This window comes from Eurosta solidaginis, chromosome 5, assembly GCF_040869045.1.
Source record: "Eurosta solidaginis isolate ZX-2024a chromosome 5, ASM4086904v1, whole genome shotgun sequence".
In the NCBI taxonomy this organism is placed as follows: Eukaryota; Metazoa; Arthropoda; class Insecta; order Diptera; family Tephritidae; genus Eurosta; species Eurosta solidaginis.
This window is the reverse complement of record NC_090323.1, coordinates 153,014,418-153,031,054: the sequence shown is the minus strand read 5'-3', so window position 1 is coordinate 153,031,054 and position 16,637 is coordinate 153,014,418.

Sequence of the window (16,637 nt, the reverse complement as noted above, 5' to 3'; positions counted from 1 at the left end):
CGTTACCAGAGGACTGAAATATCCAAATGAGTCAAGGGGTTGCCAGCGCATTTGAAAGCTACTCCAACTGTCAGCCTCACCTACTCGTGGCGAATCATTTTAACATGTAAACAGCTTATCAAGTTTATCCAAGCCGTAACCGCAGCTGTACCCGTGGCGCCGACGTGATCATAACCGTAAGTGTAACCATAAACCATAATGCTTATCTCAACTGTAAATTTAACCACGACTAAAACCGCTACCAAAGTCACTACTGTAAGCGTACTCGAAACAATAATCATAAGTGTAACCGTAACTGTAATCATAAACCTAAGCGAAACCGCAACTTTAATAATTAAAATAGGGCAGAACACCAAGTTTTGAAGTTCCGTATATAAACATACAGGTGTACGTCTAGAAAACTAGTATTATAAACTCAACTAGAGCTCGGTCAGGGGTTCAAGTGCAACCACAAAAGAGGTAACTTTAACAGAAACCAATAGTTTTTGACTTTTTTTAAGGTGCTTTGTCTAATTCTTATCGGCAACGACCGATACCAACAAGTTATTGCTTTAGTATCCAATATTTATCCTTGAGTTATCGACTTGTTACCGCCGAGTCATCGGTTCCTTACGTGTTATCGATTTTATATTAAATCGAAAATTTTTTGATACAAAATCAACATGTTAACGATGGCATATCAATAGATTTTCTATAATTAATCAACAACTTTTTAAAAATAAATCGTTTAATGTTTGGCATTAAATCGATAACTATTCAATTACACATCTTTATATAACTTTTTGGTAACTACTCGATATATAATCGATATCTATGTTATAATAAACCAATAACTCGTGGATAAATATCATTAACCATTTTGTTGGCGCATAGCACAATATTAGCAGAAACCGAGTGCTGTCAGGAAAGGACTTGAGAATTTTGTTGCAACTCTGGTCTTTGAAAGCAAGTTTGGTTGAATGTTTGTTGGCAACGATGCAAATTCACCCCAGAAATTTTGCATGTTCCGGTGGTTTGGTAAAGTTAAGCCACCAACGTACATTTGCTGTGTCCTCTTCTAGTTGTACATCGTGAAAAATGTGGCCGCGGATTACCTTAGAGAACAACGAGAGAGTACCCCGATCTCAGAACCTTTATAGTGCAGTCGTCTGCAAAAGAAACAATGTTATTCCTTTTATAGAGTTGATATAGCTTATGAAGGTCTCTCCTTTAACACTCAGCAATCCGTTAGAATGTTTATTAGAAGCAATTAGAAGCTACTCAGTAAAATGCTTCTGGCATAATGGATGCCGTTGCGATGACGGCATAAAATATATAACTTCCCAATTTGTAAAAAAAACGTAAGAGCGGCACATCACAAATCGGTAGGGAAGCTCAGTCTTGATATCCTCAGAGATACACCACGTTTAGAAATTATTATAATTATTTAATCTTATGGACATCTGCCTGCTATGCATATAGTTTGTGGTCCTTAGACAATTGGAGTAGGGTGCACCAGCTGCCCGTTTCAAGCATTTTACGGGGTGTGATAAAAAAAACTGTAAGTCCTTATGTACGTTTTTGACTTTTCCGCCGTCTTCGTCTTACCCACATCAGTAGCCTGCCCGGAGATTAAGGCAAGGGGTAAAAACAAACCCTATTGGTGGAACCAAGAAATCTCCGAGCAGAGGAAAAACAGCAGAAAACTCTTTAACGAGACTAAGCGCACTGGAATCTGGTCCCATTATAAGGACGCCTTAAAATCTTTTAAGAAGTTAATTCAGAAGGCCAAAAGGGACTCCTGGAAGAACTTCACCAATGACATCGAAGAAGTCTCAGAGGCCAATCGCCTACGAATGAATGGTCCTCTCCAAAAACCCCATACCTCCAAGCTGCATTCGCACAGCGAACGCAGAATGGGCCACTTCTAGTACGGAAATTCTGGAAACCCTGATCAGCACTCACTTTCCAGGCTACAGATCTCAACCATACCTCTTAAAAACGCAATCTAACCCAGGGCCTTTCGACCCCTGGACTACACTGTAAGCGAAAAAGGAGTTATCTGGGCAATCAAGTCCTTTAAACCCTTCAAATCTCCGGGAATGGATTGAATATTTCCCGCTGAATTGCAAGCTCCAAGCGATCTTATAAGCCCGCTGCTAGCTAAAATCTACAAGGCTTGCCTCAACCTGGTCTATATCCCCATGGAATGGACCAAGGCAAAGGTAGTCTTCATACCCAAAGGAGGCAGGATATCGGGAAACAGTGCAAAGGATTTCAGACCATAAGTCTGACCTCCTTCCTCCTAAAAGTTCTAGAACGATTGCTGGACGCCTATATTAGACGATCGGCAAATAAGGCACTAATCTCCAACAACCAACACTCCTACTCTAAGGGCAAATCCGTAGAGACAGCTCTATATGCTACCACTATTAAGAAAGAGAAGGGTCTTGCCTTTAAAGAATTTACGCTGGGTATCTTTCTCGACATAGAAGGAGGAACCCCCCAGGGAGGCGTTCTTTCTCCTCTACTATGGAACCTGACGGTGAACGCTATGTTATCTATACTACAGCCCACCGGATGCCAATTCATTGCATATGTCAACGACATAGCCTTGATAGTTACCGGCAAACACCTTCCGGTGCTTGGCGAACTCTTGCAAAATGCTCTTAATCTAACAAATACTTGGTCTAGGGAATGCGGACTCAGCATCAGCTGTGAAAAAACTGAGATGGTGCTTTTTAACCGCAAACGCATTATACCGGAATTTACCCTCCCGTCCATAAATGGGAGGGAAATCAAACTCTCTACCGAGGTTGAATATCTCGGAGTTATTCTAGACAGGAAGCTTGACTGGAAGCGAAATGTGGAGGAAAGATCCAGGAAAGCCACAATGGCTCTCTATGCTTGTAAGTCGGCAATCGGAAAAAGGTGGGGTCTCTAGCCACGCATAGTCCATTGGATCTATACGGCAGTGGTGAGACCCATACTCTTCTACGCCGTCACCGTATGGTGGACGGCACTCGATATCGAATCTAACAAGAGCAAAGTAACGAGAGTACAGAGGATGGCGGCAATGCTTACCAGCGGCGCCCTTCCCGCCACTACCACCAAAAGTTCTTGAAACCATTTTATTCCTTCTCCCAACTGATCTATATGGTAGATACTCTGCCTCCTGCAACGCGGCAAGGCTCAACGCTATCGAACCATGGAGGGACTGCAAGTTTGGTCACACCCGGATCCTGAAGAAAGTCCCCGAAACCTTCTTGAAATTGGACCATACAACATCGTCCCTTTGCTGGGACAACAAATTTTCCACAAGAATCGCAGAGAGGAACGAGTGGGCAAACGGCGTTGAGCCGGAATCACACGAAATCTCCGTTTTTACAGATGGCTCTAAACTAAACAACAGAGTCGGCAGCGGAATATTCTCGGAGAAGCTCAATCTAAGCGAGAGCTTTCGCTTACCCGATCACTGCAGTGTCTTTCAGGCTGAAATCATAGCTATCTGGGAAGCAGTCCTCTATCTTGCTAACCTGCAGGTGACCAATTCTATTTAAATTTTCTCTGACAGCCAAGGTGCCATAAAATCCCTGCAATGCAGCAACACCTCGTCACTAGTGGAATTGAAGTGCAGAGAAACCCTCAACAAACTAGCTGAAAATTGCAACCTAAGCATAATATGGGTTCCTGGTTACTGTGACATCTCAGGAAACTGCGCCGCGGATGAGCTAGCTAGGGAAGGCATCAACCTGCAAACAATAACTTCCGCTGGTTGGGTCAGCCCTCCTCTAAACACTTGTAAATACTACCTGTGATCTCTTTTCACGGATCAGGCAAACGCCAGATGGGCCAAGGAACCTACATGTAGTATATCCAAGCAAATATGGCCTAAGCTGGATGAAAAGAAATCGCGATCGGTGATATTGTTAAACCTTATCTCTATAAGCCCACTAGTGGGCCTTCTTACAGGTCACTGTCTCATGGGAACTCACGGTGCCAATATGGGCCTGCAGACAAATGACTTCTGCCGCAGCTGTAGGGACGAGAAGGAGATAGAAAGCATTGAGCACTGTCTGTACCACTGTCCCGCACTGTCAAAAACCAGGTACCAATGCCTCCACAGACACCCTTTTGGGTGCCTTGCGGAGCTTGAATCTATAAACCCAAGCGACATCTTGCGATTCATTAAGCAAACGCGCTGGTTTAGCCTCACTGGGGTCTAAACTTTCTTTTTCTTCGAAAGTAGGGTAACAGGAAATAGGGGCCCCCTTGTGGTAGCACAACGGGCCACAACGGCCTACGTGAGTCTCCGCTCGGACAGCGGAGGCACCCACTTTAACCTAACCTAACCTACCCACACCATTGTCCTTACCATCTTGCCACGTTTCTCCTACATCATACTTTATCTATAAATATCAGTTCACTTTTCCTCCTATTTTCGAGGTAAAAATGACGCCCAACGGTGTCCCATTACTGTGAATTTGAATGTTGTATGATATGAAAAACAAAAAGCAAGCTTCAAATTCGGAAATCTAACAACGCTTAAAAAATCGCATTTCTGATAACTCTTCACTTATGGCAACGCTTATGGGTAGAGAAAATGATGAGAGCCCAAACAAGAAAACAATGTTTTTGACAAAAAAAATTTATAAGAACAAGAAGAAAATATTTAAACACATATTTACCATAAATAGCTAAGTTAAGCTTATTTTCTGTATGCCCCTGCGAAATTTTTTTTGTCAATAGGGTGGAAGAAGGTCTTCTGATGAAGGTAGTGTAAATATCGCTCACGCCGAATAAGGGAAGCATCGACGAAATAACAATCAACTGTGAACTCTGGGAGAGTTTTACATTATATACCCAACAGCAAGTTTATAAAAAGTTAAGAAATTGCAAAAGTTGATTTGGAGATTGAATTTCTTCAGAGTTTGCAAAATCGAATTGCTTATTGAATGTAGTAAAACAGAAAATAGCAAGAAATAAGAAAAATGTTGATTAAAAAATATTCGAAATTGTTTAGGGCCAGTCCTGACTTGCGGCTATTCGATGTCATCGAGTACGACGCATTTGCGCTGCCACCTATCTACAGATGGGCCTTAAAATATAAAGTAACAAAACCTTCCCGGGGGAAGAGGCTACGGCCAAACTTTAACTTTTATTTCTGAAATATAATTGATGTCGGAATTTTCCGCCTCGATCTTGGTCTCAATATTGAACTTTTCTGTCTCGATCTTGGTCTTGGTATAGGACTTCTCCGTCTCGAGCTTGGTACCGATACTGGAGATCTCCGGCTCGACATTGGTCTTGATATAGGACTTCTTCTTCTGTATATTGATCTCTGGTCTCCTCTGAGAAGCGCCGCCCAGCTTTGGTCTTTAAGTCAGCCTAGCACCACCTAGATTTTGAAGTGGGTTTGAACTCCGTCTCAGAACAATGTCCAGATTTTGAACTCCTCATTTTCGGAACTTGTATCTATGACGGTATTAGTATTGCACGCGTCCTTGTAATGTCGTGCCTACCATAATATTCCTAATTCCTTTCTTTCTTTTTTTGGTGCATGTTCACTATATTGGCCTTGATGTTCCTTTTGGAGCACCGTCTTTATTCTCAGTCGTTGATTAAGTAAAGAAGTAAAAAGGTCGATTGGTACATTTTCCATAGTTGTGATTTACCATAAAGAAGTATGCGAAGCGAGCTTACGATAATGTGGAAAAAGTCATTATCAATATAAGAAAGAGCAGATGAAAGATACGATTCTTGGGACCAAAGTTGGAGGTACTATATGGTATAAAATAAAATGAAAATGGGGATAAATAGAAGCAACAACAAAAACTTGTGCACAGAGCTTTGGCTAACAACTGAGTTCTGCACACATACACACACCGACATTTTCACGTGGCATGATATATATTTGTGCAGTTGTTGTTCCAAGCAGTCAAGTAAAAAAATTGCAAGCCATCAGTGAACGATTGCAAAGCGGCACGTTGTTGGCAATTTAGTTGTCACAGCAATGAAAGAATTATCGCTTTTGGCTAAATGAATTTTGTTGTCAACGTAGTACAGAGGAGTTCAGGTCGCTTCAGTTGAAACACTTAAACTCTAGACATCAACAATAACATTGCGCCCGTTTTTCGAAGTTTTGTTGCAAATATGTATACTATCATTGTTGGTATTTCGCAAATTGACCGCCAGAAACTTGAACGCTGTCAATTTTTTTTTCCTCGGTGGAAGCGTCTTCCCGTGTAAACAGGCGTGACTTTATTATTAGCCAGCGTCAGCAAAAACGTATGTTTATGTAATTTTCATTTTCGATCGATGGAAGGCAGCAGCAGCACCTTCATCCTTATACGGTCAGGCAATAAGCCAGCGATCAACTAAAAAATTTGGCAATGTGAAATACTCAAAAATTTAGCAGTGAATAAAAATGTCTGCAACTTAATAACTAACTGTTTGTGCTAAATTTATTTTTGGAAAACCTGATTCATTTTTTTCTCCTTGTGGCTTAAACAAAGCTTACGGCATGTTGCAAAGAAAAAATGTAAAAAAAGGGTAAAAATAAATAAATAAATAAATGTAAGGCGCGATAACCTCCGAAGAGATCTAAGGCCGAGCTTCTCTTCCAATTTGCGTCGTGCTCCTCTTGATTTTCCCTACAAATTGGCCGGACGGGACCTACGTGTTTTATGCTACCTCCGAACGGCATCTGCAAGGCAGATGAGTTTTCACTGAGAGCTTTTCATGGCAGAAATATACCCGGAGCGCTTACCAAACACTGCCGAGGGGCGGACCCGCTTAGAAAAATTTTCTTCTAATTGAAAAACATTATTTCTAAAATTTTGATGTTGCTTTGCCCGGGGTGCGATCCCAGGGCATACGGTGTGGTAGGCGGACCGCGCTACCATCACACCACGGTGGCCGCCGGGTAAAAATAAACAAAAGAATTAAACAACGAACTTGGTGCTCGGTGTACAATAAGAACTTTTCACAAATGATTAAAATTGATGTAGAACTAATTTGTGGGCTTAACGGGCGATTAAGTGCCGAACGAAGTGTTTACGTTTGTTGAGTGTTAAAAAATAGAAGCGCGAAAACGAACACAAAGTTAATAAACCAATAAAAAGAACAAACCAAGTAAATAAAGGATGTCAGTGTAGACGGCGAGTTCAGAAAGCAAGTAATAACAACGTGGAAATGTGTGTATTTGTTTGGTTAAATGCCTTCCTTAAAGATGTGATAATTGGGCGCTGTTTTAAAAATGTGTACTCTCAAGTCAAAATCGTACTTTATTATTTTTAGACCGCTTTTGTCGCATTAAATTATATATATTTTCCCAACACAACTTTCTTTGCAGGCATCCTTGGATATCGTACACTTGTTGTCCGATGTTGCGGACCAGCTACTAAATCAAATAAAACTGAGCTGGTTCTGTTCAAAAGGAATTACAATACTCCTGAGCTCAGACCACTGAGGGGAATACCGTTTCCGAATGAACCCAAATTGGAGCTTAGGGGAGCTTTAAAAGAGCGTTGTTCAACCGTTTCCATGGAAAAAACGGGACCAGAAGAAATAAAGAGGCATCAAGAGTTCCATCATACCAACTGGTCGCAAACTTAAATAAAAGGTAGACACCTGACCCTTCTTGAATACGAGAAAATCTACAAGCAACAAACTTTCGATGGTAGACAAACAAATCAACAAACACAATTTCGTAAGGAATATTCGAACCCTTAAAACTGGTGTACGAAAAATTAACCAGTCGCTCTGGTACATTAAACAAATACTAAGGGGCAAGTAAATAATTAATAAAAACAAAAACAAAAGCAAAAAAACTCAAACAATAATTAAACGAAACCCATCAACATACTCACAAAGCACCTACACATACACACAGGTATCTGCTTTCTACATATACAAGCCAATTGAACAAAATAGATCAGAACGAAAAATAGTACTGAAGACGGCACTAAGACGATGCCGGGGTTAATTCAAACCAAATCTGACAATAGATAAGAGAAAATCTTTCCAATACGCAGAAATTGTCAACACTATTGGAAAAGCAACAAAAAATAAGTAAGGAAGGTTAAGTTCGGGTGTAACCGAACATTACATCTCAGTTGAGAGCTATGGAGACAAAGTAAGGGAGAATCACCATGTAGGAAAAAGAACCGAGGGTAACCCTGGAATGTGTTTGTATGACATGTGTATCAAATGGAAGGTATTAAAGAGTATTTTAACAGGGAGTAGGCCATAGTTCTATAGGTGGACGCCATTTAGGGATAACGCCATAAAGGTGGACCTGGGGTGACTCTAGAATGTGTTTGTACGATATGGGTATCAAATTAAAGGTATTGATGAAGGTTTTAAAAAGGGAGTGTGGTAGTTGTACATGTGAAGGCGTTTTCCAGATATCGACCGAAATGTGGACCAGAGTGACCCAGAACATCATCTGTTGGATACCGCTAATTTATTTATATATGTAATACCTGCCAAGATTTCAAGGGTTTTTTATTTCGCCCTACAGAACTTTTTCATTTTCTTCTACTTAACATGGTAGGTGTCACACCCATTTTACAACGTTTTTTTCTGAAGTTATATTTTGCGTCAATAACCCAATCCAATTACCATGTTTCATCCCTTTTTTCCTATTTGGTATAGAATTATGGCATTTTTTGAAATTCTCGTAATTTTCGATATCGAAAAGGAGGGCGTGGTTATTGTCCGATATCGTTCATTTAAAATAGCGATCTGAGATGAGTGCTCAGGAACCTACATACCGAATTTTATCAAGATACCTCAAAATTTATTCAAGTTATCATGTTAACGGGTGGACGGACGGACGGACGGACATGGCTCAATCAAATTTTTTTTTCGATTCTGATGATTTTGATATATGTAAGCCTATATCTATCTCGATTCCTTTATACCTGTACAACCAACCGTTATCCAATCAAAGTTAATAAACTCTGTGAGCTCTGCTCAACTGAGTATAATTAAATAACAAGTAAGGAAGGCTAAGTTCGGGTGTAGCCGAATATTACATACTCAGATGAGAGCTTTGGAGACAAAATAAGGGAAAATCGCCATGTAGGAAAATGAACCTAGGGTAACCCTGGAATTAAAGAGTATTTCAAGAGGTTGTGGGCCATAGTTCTATAGGTGGACGCCATTTAGGGATATCGCCATAAAGGTGGACCAGGGCTGACTCTAGAATTTGTTTGTACAATATGGATATCAACCGAAAGGTGATAATGAGTATTTTAAAAGAGAGTGGGCCTTAGTTCTATAGGTGGACGCCTTTTCGATATATCGCCATAAAGGTGGACCAGGGGTGACTCTAGAATGCGTTTGTACGGTATGGGTATCAAACGAATGGTGTTAATGAGTATTTTAAAAGGGAGCAGGTCTTAGTTCTATACGTGGAAGCCTTTTCGAGATATCGCCATAAAGGTGGACCATGGGTGACTCTAGAATGCGTTTGTACTGTATGGGTGTCAAACGAAAGGTGATAATGAGTATTTTAAAAGGGAGTGGGCCTTAGTTCAATAGGTGGACGCCTTTTCGAAATATCACCATAAGGATGGACCAGGGGTGACTCTAGAATGCGCTTGTACGATATGGGTATCAAACGAAAGGTTTTAATGAGTATTTTAAAAGGGAGTGGGCTTTAGTTCTATAGGTGGACCCCTTTTCGAAATATCACCATAAAGGTGGACCAGGGGTGACTCTAGAATTTGTTTGTACGATATGGGTATCAAACGAAAGGTGTTATTGAGTATTATAAAAGGTAGTGGGCCTTAGTTCTATGGGTGGACGCCTTTTCGAGATATCGCCATAAAGGTGGGACAGGTGTGACTCTAGAATGCGTTTGTACGATATGGCTATCAAACGAAAGGTGTTATTGAGTATTTTAAAAGGGAGCGGGCCTTAGTTTTATGGGTGGACGCCTTTTCGAGATATCGCCATAAAGGTGGACAAGGGGTGGCCCTAGAATGCGTTTTTACGGTATGGGTATCGAACGAAAGGTGATAATGAGTATTTTAAAAGGGAGTGGGCCTTAGTTCAATAGGTGGACGCCTTTTCGAGATATCGCCATAAAGGTGTACCAGCAGTGACTCTAGAATGCGCTTGTACTGTATGGGTATCAAACGAAAGGTGATAATGAGTATTTTAAAAGGGAGTGGGCTTTAGTTCTATATGTGGACGCCTTTTCAAGATATAGCCATAAAGGTGGACCAGGGGTGACTCTAGAATTTGTTTGTACGATATGGGTATCAAACGAAAGGTGTTAATGAGTATTTTAAAAGGGAGTGGGCCTTAGTTCTATGGGTGGACGCCTTTTCGAGATATCGCCATAAAGGTGGACCAGGGGTGACTCTAGAATTTGTTTGTACGATATTGGTATGAAATAAAAGGTGTTATTGAGTATTTTAAAACGGAGTAGGCCTTAGTTCTATAGGTGGACGCCTTTTCCAAATATCGCCATAAAGGTGGACCAGGGGTAACTCTAGAATTTGTTTGTACGACATGGATATCAAACGAAAGGTGTTATTGAGTATTTTAAAAAGGAGCGGGCCTTTGTTCTATGGGTGGACGCCTTTTGGAGATATCGCCATAAAGGTGGTCCAGGGGTGACTCTAGAATGTGTTTGTACGGTATGGGTATCAAATGAAAGGTGATAATGAGTATTTTAAAAGGGAGTGGGCCTTAGTTCTATAGATGGGCGCCTTTTCCATATATCGCCGTAAGGGTGGACCAGGGGTGACTCTATAATGTGTTTGTACGACATGGTATCAAATTAAAGGTATTAATGAGGGTTTTAAAAGGGAGGGGATCCCTTAGTTGTATATGTGAAGGCGTTTTCGAGATATCGACCAAAATGTGAACCAGGGTGTCCCAGAACATCATTTGTCGGGTACGGCTAATTTATTTATATATGCAATACCACGAACATTATTCCTGCCATGATTTTAAGGGCTTTTGATTTCGCCCTGCAGAACTTTTTCATTTTCTTCTACCTACCGTATGGTGTCACACCCATTTTACAAGGTTTTTTGTAAAGTTATATTTTGAGTCAATAAACCAATTCAATTACCATGTTTCATCGCTTTTTTTGTATTTGGTATAGAATTATGGAATTTTTTGAATTTTTCGTAATTTTCGAAATCGAAAAAGTGGGCGTGGTCATAGTCGGATTTCGGCCATTTTTTATATCAATACAAAGTGAGTTCAGATAAGTACGTGAACTGAGTTTAGTAAAGATATATCGATTTTTGCTCAAGTTATAGTATTAATGGCCAAGCGGAAGGACCGACTGTTGACTGTGTATAAAAACTGGGCATGGCTTCAACCGATTTCGCCCTTTTTCACAGAAAATAGTTACCGTCCTAGAAGTTAAGCCTCATTTCGAAAATTTATTTTATTTTTGTATTTTGTTGCATAATTTACTTATATACTGTAAAGATATTAAATTTTATTTTAAAATTTGACTTAAAAAATTTTTTTTTTTAAAAAGTGGGCGTGGTCGTTCTCCGACTTTGCTAATTTTTATTAAGCATACATACAGTAATAGGAGTAACGTTACTGCCAAATTTCATCATGATATCTTCAACGACTGCCAAATTACAGCTTGCAGAACTTTTAAATTTCCTTCTTTTAAAAGTGAGCGGCGCCACGTCATTGTCCAAAATTTTACTATTGTTCTATTCCACTTCATAAGCTCAACTCACCTGCCAAGTTCCATCGCTTTATTCGTCTTTGGTAATGAGTCGATATCGAAAAAGTGGGCGTGGTTATACTCCGATTTCGTTCATTTTAAATAGCGAACTGAGATGAGTGCCCAGGAACCTACATACCAAATTTCATCAAGATACCTCAAAATTTACTCAAGTTATCGTGTTAACGGACAGATGGGCGGATGGACGGACATGGCTCAATCAAATTTTTTTTCTATACTGATGATTTTGATATATGGAAGCCTATATCTCTCTCGATTCCTTTATACCTGTACAACCAACCGTTATCCAATCAAAGTTATTATACTCTGTGAGCTCTGCTCAACTGAGTATAAAAGCCAATCAAGTTTTTCACAAGGTACTTCCAACGGAGTAGATTTTAATTCCCTACATTGGGGCAGGAATCTTTTAACCCTGCTCAGGACATTTGCTACCGCGAGATATAAACAAATTATCAAATTGTATATAAATTATTATAAATATGTAACCGATAACAAAATTTATCAAAAAATTATCGATTTTATTGGCGAGTTATCGATTTGTTATCTAAACGTTAAGGATTTGTTTCAAAAATTCATCGATTTTTTGTCGAAAAGTTATCGGGTTTTTATAGATTATTTATCGGTATGTTATCAAAAATTTATCAATTATCGAAAAGTTATCGGGGTGTTAGCATTTTACTGTAAGCGTCATCAATAAACTATCGATTTATCTTTAAAACGTGGACGATTTGTTATCAAAAGTTTATCGATTCATTTTAAAAAGGTAATCGAAAATAATAAATTTTTTATCAATAACTTTTCGATTTCTTAATGAAGTGTTACGAATTATGTTATCAACTTTTTAACGATGACGCATCGGTGTTTAATGAAACAGATGTGATAATAGAACGATACTAAAATAATAACTTGTTAGCAACGCTACTTACCGAGAAAAAGCCTCCAAAGTTTTTAAAAAAACCCGAAATTGTTTACATTTGCTAAAGTTGCCTTTGTTTAACTTCATCCTCTCAGCGAATTCTAGTTAGTTTTCTAGACCTTTTGTCTGACGATCGAACTAGTCGTGAAGTTTGTAGGCACACCTCTTTTATTGTCCGAAACCACGTCGCACTTTCTGGTAAACCTTGGGCAGTCTAACTGATACTTTTCTGTTCTCCTTCGGTTGTATTGCATCTTTCTTCATCGTAACGGATATTTTTGGGGTCCTCGGTATCTAAAATACTTCAACTGCTTACTATTCCGTGAGGTTGGTTTTATTTTTATCACATACGGAGTTTAAAGTCTATGGCAGTCTACTGCCTTTGCTTTTTTATGGGTTAAAGCTTTTTTAGCGTTTTCGGCTGTTGACAGCGCAAAGGTAATGACGCAAGCCCATGATACGGACCTGAAATCATGCTCATGTATAAATCACTAGAGGTACAAGGACTATCTATGGAACAGGCGTAGTTTGATTTATACACTCCGGACTTGAATGTTATTCAAAAAACTTAAAAACAGCTCAATTACTATGTATAGGCTACCGGTGAAATCAACATGCCTCAACTAATAGGATAAAATTACTTCGGGAAGCTTGATCTTACCGAATATGGCTCTCAAGTTTGTGTTGAAATCACTAAGCCGAATTTGAAGTCATGTTGTGTCACCTTGAAGTTGTGTGACTTTGTGGGCGAGACGCATGTTTGTTGATAAATGAACTTTTTACGAAACTTGCCACAAAGCAGCCCCCACTAGGGTAGGCTCCTTGTCGTTGGTGTGAGGGCTTAGCCGATCTCCATAGCGCACGACTATGAGGCGGAGCTGTTTAGGACTGGCATCTACGCGATTTTGCCTCATAGGAGAGCGACGGGATGTCGGTGGCCAAGAACTGCCAACCCCCTAATCCAGGGTGTTATGCGGACCGTGCCTATTGGACGATTTGCAGCCAGGGGATAAAATCGGCTGTATTCGAACGGAGCTTTCCCTATACCGGCCACCTCGGGAAGTATTGATGGCCTTACCACAGTAGGGGTCGCTGCTGTGGCTGACAGTTCTTTCCCCGTATATAATACTGGACCGCTGAGCCCGCCTTGTCGGGCAGGTGGTCGTACGACCCAGATGACCGACTCATTATCAAATTGTAATTAGGAGGATGATAAGAGGAGGACTGAGTCGCAAGCCAAGGATGAAGAATACGAACTAAGCGATGCGTCGGACTCGGGGAGCGAGAGTAGTGCTGATTCAAAAAAACGGAGTAGAAGAGTGGAGAAACGTACGGAGCAGAGGAAGTAAAAGAGCTCTCTCGCAGTACCGTGCAGCATTAAGAAATGTCCAACGCCTGGGAGCAGTGGTCGACCCAACAAAAGTGGAGATCGAGCGCTTGTAATGGGCCCATGAGGCGGTAGAAGTAGGTCGAAGGCAGTTCAAATGGTTTGCTGTTAGAAACCCTCGGTTTTGCAACCGGTACGAGGAAGAAGAAGCGTCGAATGACAGAATGAAGAGGCAACGTTGGGCGGAAGGCGACAAGCCTGCTTCCGAGAGGCAGAGAGGACCCAGTCCCAGAGCCGCGAGGCAGGGCAGTCGCATAGACAAGACAAGTAGGCCCACAGCTGTAAGACAGATGGGCCCCAATAGCGAGGTTGCAACTACCTCGAAAGCTGCGAGTCAGAGGGTAGTCCCAACTACGGAATTAGGAGATAAGCCAAAGGGAGATAACGCTAAGACTCCGGCTTTCTCGGAGGTGCTAAGCGGAGTAAAGCTAAGACTCCGGCTTTCTCGGAGGTGCCAAAGGGAGTTAACACTAAGACTCCGGATTTTCCCGAGAAGACGAGTGATGTGGCAAAGCAGTCACTGACTGTGGCGCTGGTTTATCGTAGCAGTCCTTTCGGACAGATGACTACTGAAAAGTGGAGATCTGTAGAAAGGGAACTTATTAGCTTAATGCTTAAGATGATGCGGGAACAACCAAGTAAGCCCCTTCCAACCTTTGATTCGGGGGGATGGTATAATGGTGTGAAGATGATAGCGTGCGATAACATCGCGAGCTTGCGGTGGCTGGAGGAAGTGGTTCCAAACCTCCAAGGCAAGGCACGAACGCGCGGTTTGAGGTGGTGGATAAAGCGCAAATTCCCACGGTACCAAAAGTTAAGGTATGGATACCATGCGTGATGAAGTCGGAGGATAAACTACGACATTTGCAGAATCAGAATCCGAACATACCGACACAGGATTGGAAGGTACTTACTTTATCTCGGCCTACGGAGGAAGTTCAGTTCTACATCTTCCAAATAAACAAGCAGGCGGAGGATATATTGTACACACAGCTTGGAAAAATGTCCTTTGGTACAGGCAAAATTTATATGCGACTCAGGAAAAGAAGTTCCGAGGATAAAAATCCTAACACGCTGGAAGAGGGCGAACTCAAAAAGGACCTCAAAAGCCTAAGGGAAAAAAGACAGGTGGAGGTAGCCGACGTCACCATGAAGATATTAGAAGAGGACCAACAGCCAGACGGTGCTGTGAGTCGCAAAGAGGAACACCCGGCACAATAGTTACAAGATGCTGAAGGGGCTTCGAACACTCTAAACAAAAAGGGCAAGGGGAGGACGACAACGTCAAGACGAAGGTGCTGGAGGGGGACAAACAGCACAATGGTGCTGCGAGTCCTACAGATAAACCTCCAACACAGTAAAGTGGCGTCGAGCGAACCCCTCCTAACCCTTGAGGAGGGTTCGTTTGACGTGGCGCTGATCCAGGAGCCGTGGCTCTCATTGGGAGGAAAGGTTTCTGAACTTAGCGCGCGCGGATTTGGCGTTTACTATGCGCAACCGGAAGGAAGGGTGCGATCTGTAGTAATGGTAAGGAGACAGCTGCATTCATATATGCTGCCTAATTATACTACTGAGTACCTCATAGTGGTGGCCGTTGAGCAAAGGAATAAGCAGGCACTTATCGTGGCATCCTGCTACATAGCCCATGTTGCGGAGGTTCCACCGATGGAGTGCAAGAGGCTAGTAGAGGACAAAGGGCGCAAAGGGCGGTTGGTCATAGGAGCGGATGCAAATGCGCACCACAATGCGTGGGAAGGAGCAGATATGAACGAGAGAGGCGAATCTCTATTTTGTTACATTATGCAAACCAATTTGTATATAGCCAACAGGGGAAATGTCCCTACATACATTGGTCCAATATCAAGCAATGTTTTCGATATTACACTGAGCTCCGAACGTGATATATCAAGGCATGTTTGGATGGTTCTTGATAGACCATCCTTCTCCGACCATGCGTATATCAGCTTCAGTATCCCCCTAAAGAGTGTAGAGAAGGGAGGAACCTTGTTGACCTTATGTCAACAAACTGGACTAAATTCCAGAAACAAGTAGAAACGAAACTGGGACAACCCAAATTGGTTGTCAATGTGGAAGAACTGGAGGAGTCTAATGAATTCCTAACAAGGACGCTTATGACTGCGTATAACAAAGCTTCCCTCTAAGAAGATTCAGAGGAAAAGCAAAGCAGCCATGGTGGAGCAATGAGATGAGTCTTCTAAGAAGACAGGTAAAAGAAATGTTCAAACTAGCAAAGACCGCGGAAAGCGAAGCATGTCGGGACGAGTACAGGGATCTACTGAGGATCTACAAGCGTGAAATTTCCAGAGCAAAGAAAATTTCATGGAAATATAGTGCTCCAGCGAAACAGCACAGTTGAGAAACGTCCTAGCAAAGGGAAATATAGTCCAGAGACTAATAAAGAAAGAGAACGGGGAATGGTCACGTAATAGTGAGGAATCCCTTGAGGTGCTTCTCGATACACATTTCCCATCAGGAGATGGTTTAGAAGAGCTAGCAGACAGCACTCACACTTCGATCACGGAGCGGGTAGTGCCGGGCTTGGTGACCGATACCAAGATCGAGTGGGCAGTGAATTCATTTTCTAAGTTTATACCGCC